Source organism: Rhyacophila brunnea, unplaced genomic scaffold (assembly GCF_057557595.1).
Source record: "Rhyacophila brunnea isolate RB1 unplaced genomic scaffold, BYU_Rbru_1.0 scaffold_13, whole genome shotgun sequence".
Taxonomy (NCBI): domain Eukaryota; kingdom Metazoa; phylum Arthropoda; class Insecta; order Trichoptera; family Rhyacophilidae; genus Rhyacophila; species Rhyacophila brunnea.
The window spans coordinates 7,004,944-7,016,498 of NW_028232785.1; positions in this window are offsets into that span (position 1 = coordinate 7,004,944).

Genomic DNA, 11,555 nt, shown 5'->3' on the forward strand with positions numbered 1-11,555 from the left:
ACGGTCGACCCATGACCTGTAACCGCTGGTCGCCTGGTCTTGTGACAATAATAAGGGATTTGGAGGTAGGTGGGAAAAAATAAATGAGAGCTACTATGATTGGCCCAACCGCTAGTTATACATACTGACATCCAATGACATTAATATGGACGAATCATCTGGAAAAGAAAATGACACTCACTTTATTGTCAGGTCTGCCGAATGGCATAATCTGTTCTAACGCCATTACAATAAAGGTGATATTGCTATAATAAATTCCTGATGCTTTTTGTTGGGTCTGCCGAATGGCTCGGTTCGAACGGGTTCGCTCAAATGAACATTGACATTAGAAACACTGCTCTAACGCTATTACAATAAAGGTCATATTGCTATAAATTCCCGATGCGTGATATCGCTTAATGGAAATTGCTATGATGTCTACCTATACATGCGAATGCGCGAATTTACTTGCTAGCTACTATATTGAGTGCGTCGTCCATTAATAATGTCATTGCTGACATCACTATTTTAATGCTTCTGTGAGGCCTGTTAACTGTTGTAATATTTCATTTAGATTAAATTAACATAAAAATACTTCCTGATTTTTTTTTACAAATTTTTAATTAGTGGGTGTCGAATGGTTCGAAAAACCAACCAATAGGTGCCGCTTCATCGCGGAACATTACCTGTAATAACCATACCGCGAGTCTCCCAACTTACCATGCTTGTGTGATAGATAGATTTAAGTGGTAGATACATATTAAATAAATTATAACAAAAATCTACATTTTATTATTATATGGAGGTTAAGGTACTTCATGTATTCTGCCCTTCTAAGGAGAAGGCAGTAACTGACTCTCACACACTTTCAATCTTTAGTACTGTGAATTAATAAAAAACGGTGGTAATTTTTATTAGTAGGATGTTAAAATATAAACAAAGTAATAATAAACAAGCAGTAACTGCAATGAATATGTGCAAGTACTGCCTTTTTGCTAAAAAATGCATTATTTTTGAAGATGTCTATATTTTCACTAAGGATTTTAACGGTATTTTAGTGATAATACTGATTTTAAAGTGAAAAAAATATATAGCTTTCAAAATTACCTAACGGATGACATTCATAACTCAATTTCACGAATTTTGCTAGTTACTGCCTTCTTCCTTAGAATGGCAGTATTGTCTTAGCATGCTATTTGGCCCCCTTCTTAAAATGTATAATCATGTAAAAACATGTTTACAATACTATTAAATTGTAAAAGCTATACATACATAAATAAAAATATTATATTAACCTCGTTTTTTTTTTTAATAAATATAGTTTTCCTTTTATTCAACAAATAATTCAAAAGATTTGAGAATGTAACATTATATTTATTCTTTTATTTGAAGCTGTATGGATACTAACCGTGGTTTTGTCCAACTGACTTTCTCTTAGGCATGCTTACATACTGCAGTCTGCAAATTAGCAGAAATCTTTATTTAGCTACGTATTTTTTTCGACTTATACGAGGTATAAATGAGAACTCTGCCATGCTGGGCAGTGTTGACTTGTGTGTACCTGATAACTATTTTAGAAATAGAGACCATCAGTTATTTATCTCCCAAGGTGCAGAACCAACATGCCACTGCTAATGCCAATTGGGAGGGCGATAACTATGTTCAACGAAATTGCTTCGGGTGTTGATATATTCCACCTTCGTGAGAATGAGTAAAAGTGGATGTTGTTTTATAAATTCTTAAAATAGGGTCTGCTTAACTCATCTGGTGTACTTCCTTGTACTTATCTAATTTATATTTTTTATATTTAGTACACATTTCTACTCTTTAATAACATACTATCTATCTCTTTTTTATGTAATACTATTTTATAATTCTTTGTTTTTAAATGTCATGTCGTGAACGTCTTAAACTTATAATTTGAAATGTCCATAATTTGTTAAAAATAAATAAATGTACATAATTTTAAACATCTCCTGCATATTATACTCACTAGAAAAAATCTTTTTATAGTAAAATACGATGCCGGTCAGGACTTGAACCTGAAACCGCTAGGTTCGCGCTAGATCTTGTGAATTATTCGTTAAATAATCATCCGCAAAAGCAAGTACGTACATAAACAAATTATTGATGTAATCCATGACGTCGGTTGGTAATTAAGCCATTTATTTGATACCTACCTTAATTTAATATACAACAACCGATAGCCAACAATATAACGCAATTTTCGTAATTAAATGGAATTCCCGTACATTTATTATAAAAGCACACTGGCGTGAATCCAGCGGTTACTGGTTCAACTCACATCGTGTGTCGTATATCGAGGACTATCCAAAATATAATCCCCATGACGTGTAATATGTACCCCCAGCCAAGAGATTGGACTCCTTCAATTTCTTTGACCCCCAGGTATTTTAAGCACATGTAATTTATTTATGTGCTTATTTTAATTGATACTATTATGTATGAGATACTGTTGGTTTAAAAATGAGACACTATTGTATTAGTTTTATATTTTCATTTATTAAATATTAAAATTATTATGTTATTGTACAAGTAGGTACAAACTTACATTACAAAACAAACACATTAGTAATAATTATAGGAAACAACGTGCTTAATTATTTTTTTCGACTTATACGTGGTGTGAATGAGAACTCTGCCATTATTGGTAGTATTGACTTGTGTGTTCCTGGTAACTATCTTAGAAATCAGGATCATCAGTTGTTTGTTCTCCCGAGGAGCAGAACTAACCTGCCATTGGTGATGCCAATTGGGAGGGCAATAACTCTGTTCAACCAAATCGCTTCGGATGTTGATATATTCCATCTACGTGAGGATGAGTATAGGTGGACGTTATTTTATAAATTCTTAAAATAGGGTCTGCTTAACTCATCCGGTGTACTTCCTTGTACTTATATACTTCATATTTTTTGTATTTACACATTTATACTGTAGAATAACTTAATATTACATAATTACATAATACTGTTTTAATAATACTTCTTTGTTTCTAAATGTCATGTTGTAAACGTCTTAAACTTATAATTTTTAATGTCCACAATATGTAAAATAAATTGAAAATTGAAATAAACTTTAAAAGCTTACAAACTATTGATACATCCCCGGATATTGGTCCTATGACGGTGTCCGTCTTGGTACATTTCGAGAAGCTTAAACATGTCAATGGCCTCATATTTAACAGGCTTTAAATAAAATTACCTAGAAGATTTATTTTATCGTAATTTTTAATTTATTTCTTACGGTGTCCAGCGACCTTGACCTTCGATAAAAATCGTGTACACCGCTTAGTACACAGATTTAAACGAGAGGTCAGCATATCTGATGCGGAACCTGCATCTAATGACCCTGGACCCTTGTGACAGTGCTCTAAATCTGTAATACGATTCCATCGTCTCAATGCAGCGCAATAACCAACTTAACACTAGTAAAACTTATTTATACTACGAAGTTAACTTAGGTAATACCAGTGGCGAAGGGTGGAGGTAGGCTGTTAAGATTCGCTATAAATAGTGCACACTAAACTTTGTTAGTCATATGTATTTGTTTTTATTGAACTAAGACTACAATTTACAGATGGTGTTAGTTAGTTTTTAAAAATCAATTAAACCCTGCCTAAACGAAACCATAATAGTTTTGGTCTAATTTGGGCGATACGACAAAATTGTGCACACTTTTTCATTCATAGTTATTTGTTTTCGTTGGATTAAAAATACATATTACACATATTGTTGGTTCATTTTTTTATTTCATTAAGCCCTGTCTAAACCAAACTATAATAAATAAAAAATATTATTCTATCTATAAAACATTCAAAGTTATGTATGATTTAATTGCATATTTTTAGATATTTTATAGATAGACATGTATTTTTTGACTATTATCTATTATGGCTTGGTTTCTTAGGGTTTAATTGAATTTTAAAAACTTACCAACACTTTCTGTAAATTGTAGTCTTATTTCAATGAAAACAAATATGTATGTCTGAAAAAGTTTAATGTGCACTATTTATGGCGGATCTTAACAGCCTACCTCCATCCTTCGCCACTGGGTAATACGAAATTACCCTAACTGAAATGGTTCACAGTGTTCAGTCTGAATTCCATAACCATGAGAAAGTTATATAAAATAATATGACAATTATGAAATATTTCCCAATTTCATTTTTCGCAATCGCCCCCCATGCATAATGCGTCAATTGAGTCGCTAGATTTCAAAATCAGCCAAGTCCATAATAGATGAATAGGAGAAAAACAGCTTTTTGTTTTCTCGAGTACACAGTCACAAGGGTGAAAGTTTATATTATTTCGCGTATAGAATATTTAAAATTAATAAGTTCTACGTTTCGATAATGCAGAAATGTTAGAAACTTAGTTAGAAGTTAGTTATTCAGGAATTCGCAAAAAAGTAAAAAATACCTAAAGGTGGATTTGGCCGATTTTGAAATCTAGCGACACAATTACATTGAGCTACTTTATGAGCTGTTTATTGGCGAATTTAAAAGCGGGCGATTCAGCTACTGCGACTGTGATGATGACACAAAACTTTCCATTCGCTGAGAACCCAACAAGCTAGTGACTATTTTGACAGAACGTAGTTCGTTTTTTACCGGGAAGTCCCTACTACGCTCTACTGCGCACACGCAGTAGGCCCACACGCCGGCGTGCAGCGTGTAAAGTTGGCCGGCTTTCAACTTTCTCGGTAGAGTGTTTACAATCCGCTTGTTAGCTTGTTCGATGATGACACTGGGCGACTTTACAGGCAGATTGTAAATTCACCAACAAGCTGCTCGTAAAATAGCTCAATGTAATTGACGCATTACGTATCATGAAGGTATATTGTGTTTGAGATTTTCTCCATGACAAATTATGCTCTAAAACGAAAGAAATCATCCAATATTTTGAGTGTAATGTCACCAGCATTCATTATTCAACTTATTGATATTCAGGTCATTATAGTAATACACAACCTTTAATACCAATTAACAGAATGTTATTGTTGAATAATGATAACGTGTGTACGGTCTATGGAGTACATAATAATATTACTGACAATGATAAAGTCTTACGTACTATTTGCTTACATAATATAAGGTAGGTATTATAATATTATAGGGTAATTTATTAACACATAACTACGAGTCTTCATACTAATTTTCCTAAGCTTTCGTCTCTACTCAGGCTACAGTACAACCAAGCATTCTTCCTATTCATTTTATATTATTTATTTACAACAAATACTAGGTACATTTTTAATATTCTTATATCTATTTTATACAAATTTTCAACAGTATGAATTAATTCTTTTTCTATCAGGCCAGTATACCAAATTACATCCACACCTTATGTACCAGCTTCAATACATACGACGCGGGACTTTCTTCTGAATTAAATTCTGACAGTCAATCAAGGAATTCGACCATATTATGCTTTTTAGGCCTGTTGATTAGAAAGCCGGATGCCATTTTTGAGCCTACTAACGTTTGCAAGGTCAAACATTGGTACTAGATCCCCTCCTCTCGTGTTTCAGTACTTAGTGCTCGTCCGTAGTGGTTTCGCGGGCGCGGTGCGGTGGCGTCTTGCGAAACCCAAACGTATAACCGTGTGTATTATGCCCCAAAAAAGACACTGTCTACGAACATTTCACACACGGTTATACGTTTGAGTTTCGCAAGACGCCGCCGCGCCGCGCACGCCAAACCACTAGGGCTGAGCACTTACAATACTTCGAAATCGAAAACCATAAACAAGATAGAAGACGAGCGCCGCCGCCAGGTCTCACGTTAAAGATTTCGCAGTCTATAGGACTCATGTCTGTGGGGGGGGGGGGGTATCATTATAGTACTGATGTTTTGCAACACTACACAAAGAATTTTTAAAATGGCCGTAACTTATTAAATTTTAACCTTTTCCATACCATCGTAAAAATTCCGTGCATTACCCACCATGGCATAGACTCGGTCTACAATAATTTAAAAATTAGGTAAGTATTTTAAAAGCTAAATGATCGGTTCAAATGTTGAAATATGTATTTTTAAATACAGCTAAGTCGTCGCTTTACATTTTATTCTGTGTACATCTCATGCAATTACCATATAATCGTGTATAATAATCGGACATCAATAAATGTAGGTCTATCATATTATAACCAAACCACGCGTGTCTCGATCTGTATTAAATGGAATTTGCAACATAGGCTATCATTGCACGAAAAGTGGGGATGGCAAATTCATCCGAAGTGAACGAGGGATGTTGTAATGTAGAATAAAACATGTGCAGTCGTGTGTTATTACGTTCGCCACGTAAAATAATAGATATCTAGTATTTTAAATAATACTCCAATCGATATATTAATTTTATCAACATGCAAAGAAGTGGTTTTGCTTACATAGTATCTACAATATTAAGAAAACGTATAATACACGTGAATATACCACTAAAATAATACAACTACCAAACTTTAAAATATTTCCAGGAATTTTACTCACTCTATGAATAGCTACAAATTAAGAAAAATCATAAAGTATATTATATTATAATACAAAATCACATTAAAAAATTGTGTGCAGATGATTGAGGTTTTTTTTTCTATTTATATTAAATTTAGTCAATACCATTATGTACGGACGATGTCCATATAAAATGGTAAACGTACATAACATAAACTGATTTTACGGACATGGGTACAGGTAAATATTGCAGTGGCGAGCATCTATATTACGAAAAAACAAGTTTTTAATTCTTTTTTCGGGCACAGGTGTTCATTATATTTTGTCAGTCTTTTCTTCTTCAGTTCTTGTCCTTTTTTGCAAGATGTAAACCCAGATTGAATTCTCGCTTAAAAATACTTCTTAAACTCTCCAAATGAGTTTCGGCCAAACAGTGCTTTTTTATAAATTATATATTATAGAAAGGAAGCGTTTCGCAAATCTGAGAGTTTCCATTTGTTCAACTTCCTACAACAAAATGTGAATTGACCGCTGAAACTTTTTTCATTAATGTATGAGTACTTTAAATCTTATATAACTAATAAAAACTAAATTATGCTAAAAACTAATTTAAACAATTATTATTGCGGTAGCAATTCACAAGTATTGACAGAGGTTATGTTCAACTATACATAACTAACCTCATTCTGCCAGCCAGAAAGTGGCGACACTTTTTAGGTTTTTGCTCGGCAGAAGGACGGTGCCAGTGTGGAAGGGGAATAGTTTTAAATTTCCGGCGCGGGTGAAGGGCTGTTTGTTTTAGGAGAAAGACTTGCTCTTCGTCCTGACTTCCGCCCGAAATGAACGTCCCGCTCTCTAGGTCCTGACTGCTGCACGAGACGGAGATCTCCTGACTGGATGCCCCCGAGGCAACAAGTTGTATCATCCTTTTTTATCTTTAGTATTAGTCTATTAACTTTTGTTAATTGTCTGTTCGTAGAATCAAGTATAATACTTTAATAATTTCGTTATTTTTACAGTTCAAATTTCGTACGTTATATCTCCTTTGTAATTTGTTAGCAAACTGTGATTAGTATATACTTAACTTGTTGAATTTCAATAATCGTTTCATTTCTTAACAAGCATTGCTATCTTCTCATCTATTAAGACCTAGTGGGTAAGAAATAGTTTTTCACTATATCTTTCATTTTTTGTATTTTAAGCCTACTAACTCGCGAGCATCTTTATGGGCACACAATGCAATTATAAGGTTATTCAGCAGTATGCATCATTATTTGCTTTTTACATGATCTTTTAAGATGACTAATTTGAGTGCATCTATATGATCACACATTGTATTTATAAGGTTTTTCACCTGTATGTGTGATTTCACTTATTTTAAGACTACTGTTTCGCGAGCATCTATATGAGCATACATTGTATTTTTAAGGTTTTTCACCAGTATGTTTCATTTCATGGAGTTTAAGATGACTAAATTGCGTGCATCTATATGAGCATACATTGCATTTATAAGGTTTTTCACCAGTATGTTTCATTTGATGTTGTTAGAGCTGATTTTTTAGCGAGCATCTATATGAGCACACATTGCATTTATAAGGTTTTTCACCAGTATGTGTCATTTGATGGCTTTTAAGACTACTTTTATGCGAGCATCTATATGAGCACACATTGCATTTATAAGGTTTTTCACCAGTATGTGTCATTTGATGGATTTTAAGACTACCTTTTTGCGAGCATCTATATGAGCATACATTGCATTTATAAGGTGTTTCACCGGTATGTGTCATTTGATGTTGTTTAAGATAACTAAGATGCGAGCATCTATACGAGCATTCATTGCATTTATAAGGTTTTTCACCAGTATGTGTCATTTCATGGATTTTAAGACTATTTATATGCGAGAAACTATATGAGCATACATTGCATTTATAAGATTTTTCACCAGTATGTTTCATTTCATGGATTTTAAGATGACTAATTTGCGAGCATCTATATGAGCATACATTGCATTTATAAGGTTTTTCACCAGTATGTTTCATTTGATGTTGTTTAAGATGAATTTTTTGCGAGCATCTATATGAGCACACATTGCATTTAAAAGGTTTTTCACCAGTATGTGTCATTTGATGGCTTTTAAGATTACCCTTTTGCGTGCATCTATATGAGCACACATTGCATTTGTAAGGTTTTTCACCAGGATTTGTTATTTTACGTATTTTAAGACGACTAAGTTGGGAGCATCCATATGGGCACACATTGTATTTATTAGAGGCATGACTTTGGTAATCAATCACATCCGCGTGAACCAATTTGTGACTTTTGAGAGCACATCCGCATCCAAATACTGCGTCACAAATGGTACAAATCAAATTTCGTGAGAAATGTGTTACTCTTTTCAGAATAAGCCGAAGTTCCTTTAGAGTGTCTCGTTCTAAGATTTCTTTTTTAATGTTTTGCTGATCTATTGTCACTTCTGAATACTGTACCATTTCATCAGGCGAGGATTGTTGACCCTTACTTGTATCGTGATGCCTTGTGAAAATTCCTTTTGTAAAAACCTAGAAAAATCATAATAATATAAATTATGTTTTATACTCATCAATGTGAGTCATTTTATTCGACATTTTTTCCTTTTGACATCTTCAGACATTATTAAGTAAAGTGGTGAGAGCAAAAATGACGAACGAGAAATAATATTAGTACCTACTAATACCGAGGAGAAAAGGAACTCACGGGCATCTGGGTAGATGTTCTGATCCGGTACTACTTCAGGTTGGCGGTTTTGTGCGACATCATGACAAACAAGATAAATTATAACACAGAAACTTTTGATTTGATAGTTTCTTCACGCGTAGACATTTAATTACTTAAAATTATACAAGTTTGGAATACAATGGTTCAGCATGACTGAGATAAAGTAACGTTAAATTGACGGAGGTTACGCAATGCATGTCGATGGCTAGCGGGCCCACGGCATTCAACTGGATCACATTTCATTTTGCATTTTTTATTTAACGTGGACGTGTTCACACAATGGCAAGATCGACGTCGGAGCATTTTGTCGGAGACGCGGCGCGCGTTCCGGGATAATTATGGGAATTAATATTAACATATTATCGGTAAAAGAGATATACTGATTACAAATTAGGGAACGTATTATCCGGCTTATCTTGACAATCACGCCGCTGCCCGCAGAAGCGGCGCGTCCCTTTAGGAACGATTTCCCCGCCTCCGGTATATTTAGGGGTCAGTTGCCAACTAAATATTTTTTTCCAAAAAGCCTGTTGGTTGGTAAGGAGACGGGGGATGGACCACAACGGCTGTGGGGTGAGGGGAAGCCGTGCGACCGAGTCGAAACCTAACGGTGATTTTTTTTGTCGTTTCGCCGGCGGGCACAATTTGTTTTTGCCCATCGAGGGTGTTATAATTTACTTAGCCTTGTCAGAGGTTATAAACTTTCTTTAGGGGAGCCGGATAATTTTGTTGTTGAATTGTTGATTTGGAATTTAAAAATTGTCGCGCACCAGGGATTTTCTTCGTTTGGTAACACTACCTAGGTATTAAATACAAATCAAATAATGTTATAGTTGCACACATATGTAACATTAAAAAGCAAATACATTAAACAAATTTTGAAATAATATTGTGATACAACCCTTGGTACAGTAAAAATTAAAGAATGATTCGATTTGTCAACGGTGAGCGTGCCGATGTGGTAAAGGAAGACCCAAAACGTTACTAGAGATTTATTGTTTTTTTTGCGTATGATTTAATTATTTATTATTCTATTTCCTTTTATATCTTACTGTATATTTGTATTCACATTTTATTTTTGCTGGTTGCTATTTAAATTTGTAATAATATGAAAATAAGTATGTTAAGTATTGACGACACCCCGGTCCTGGTGTTAACGCAGGGGGGTTAACATTCTGAACCGGCCCTGTCCCAAACTAGGTTGAGAACCTCTGCCTTCGGCAAGCTCAGCAAGGGGGCGCAGAGGGTGGTTAAGTAAAGAGTTTTAATGATTTTTGGAAACACTATACAATAGTACACTACTTTATTTAGTTTTCGATCGTCACCTAGTATTAGGATGACGTCAAAAAGAATAAATATTATTATATTTAATTTTCACGGTCACTGTATAAGATGTCAGGACCAGCCATGTGGGTTCAAGTTCTCTGTCACTCGATCGATTTAATTAGATTGTGGGGAAATTAAATCAAAGTCCGGTATCAAATTTAGTTAATTTATTTATTTATTTAAATTCTATGATTATAATAAACCCTATAATTATTTTTATTTAGATAAATTTATCTTTAGAATTCCTCTTACACACCTCTCTACACAATTATTTTTATCCATAATTAATAAATTCGAAGATATTTATTTATTTAATTCACTTATAATTATTCACAACTATTCTTAAATTTATTCTTATTTATTTGTGACGGTTGCATGAATCTTCGTTACGCAGCACTTTATACTAAAGTTGGAGACCGATAGCACTTTCTTAAATGTACCTTGAGGTACTGGATAACTATATATTTATTATTAACTGATATGTCATCTACTTGATGAGTAAATCTCGGTGACGTCATATACCGATGACGTACGTACGCGACGACGTACTTGATATATGTTACTAATCTTTTTCTGGAAGATTTCCATACGAAGAGTCTGCAGAAATTTCTGCGACTGTCGCGGGGTAGGAGTATAGAGCTCGAAACGGAGAAATCTACTCCTGCGTGAAATCCTTTCGGAAGATTTCCATACGGAAAGTCTACAGAACTTTGCTGCGACTATCGCGAAGTGAGGGTATACAGCCCGACTCTAGTTTCCGAGCATGATATATCTGTGACTTCTTTAATTGCACTGGCTGAGATATTGCGAAATCACTTTTGTTAGCCATATAATAGAACAGTCAAACATGTTAGTGAATAACGTAGCAGCGATTGTGGATGAAGCAGGCTGAGATATATAAATACTATTTTCATCAGACAGTTTCATAAAGGAATCTGTCACAGTGCAAGACAACATTAAGTCATCATCAGTAATTTCTATACTGTCTTCTATGTACTCAACTACGACTTTTTTAGGCATCTGAACT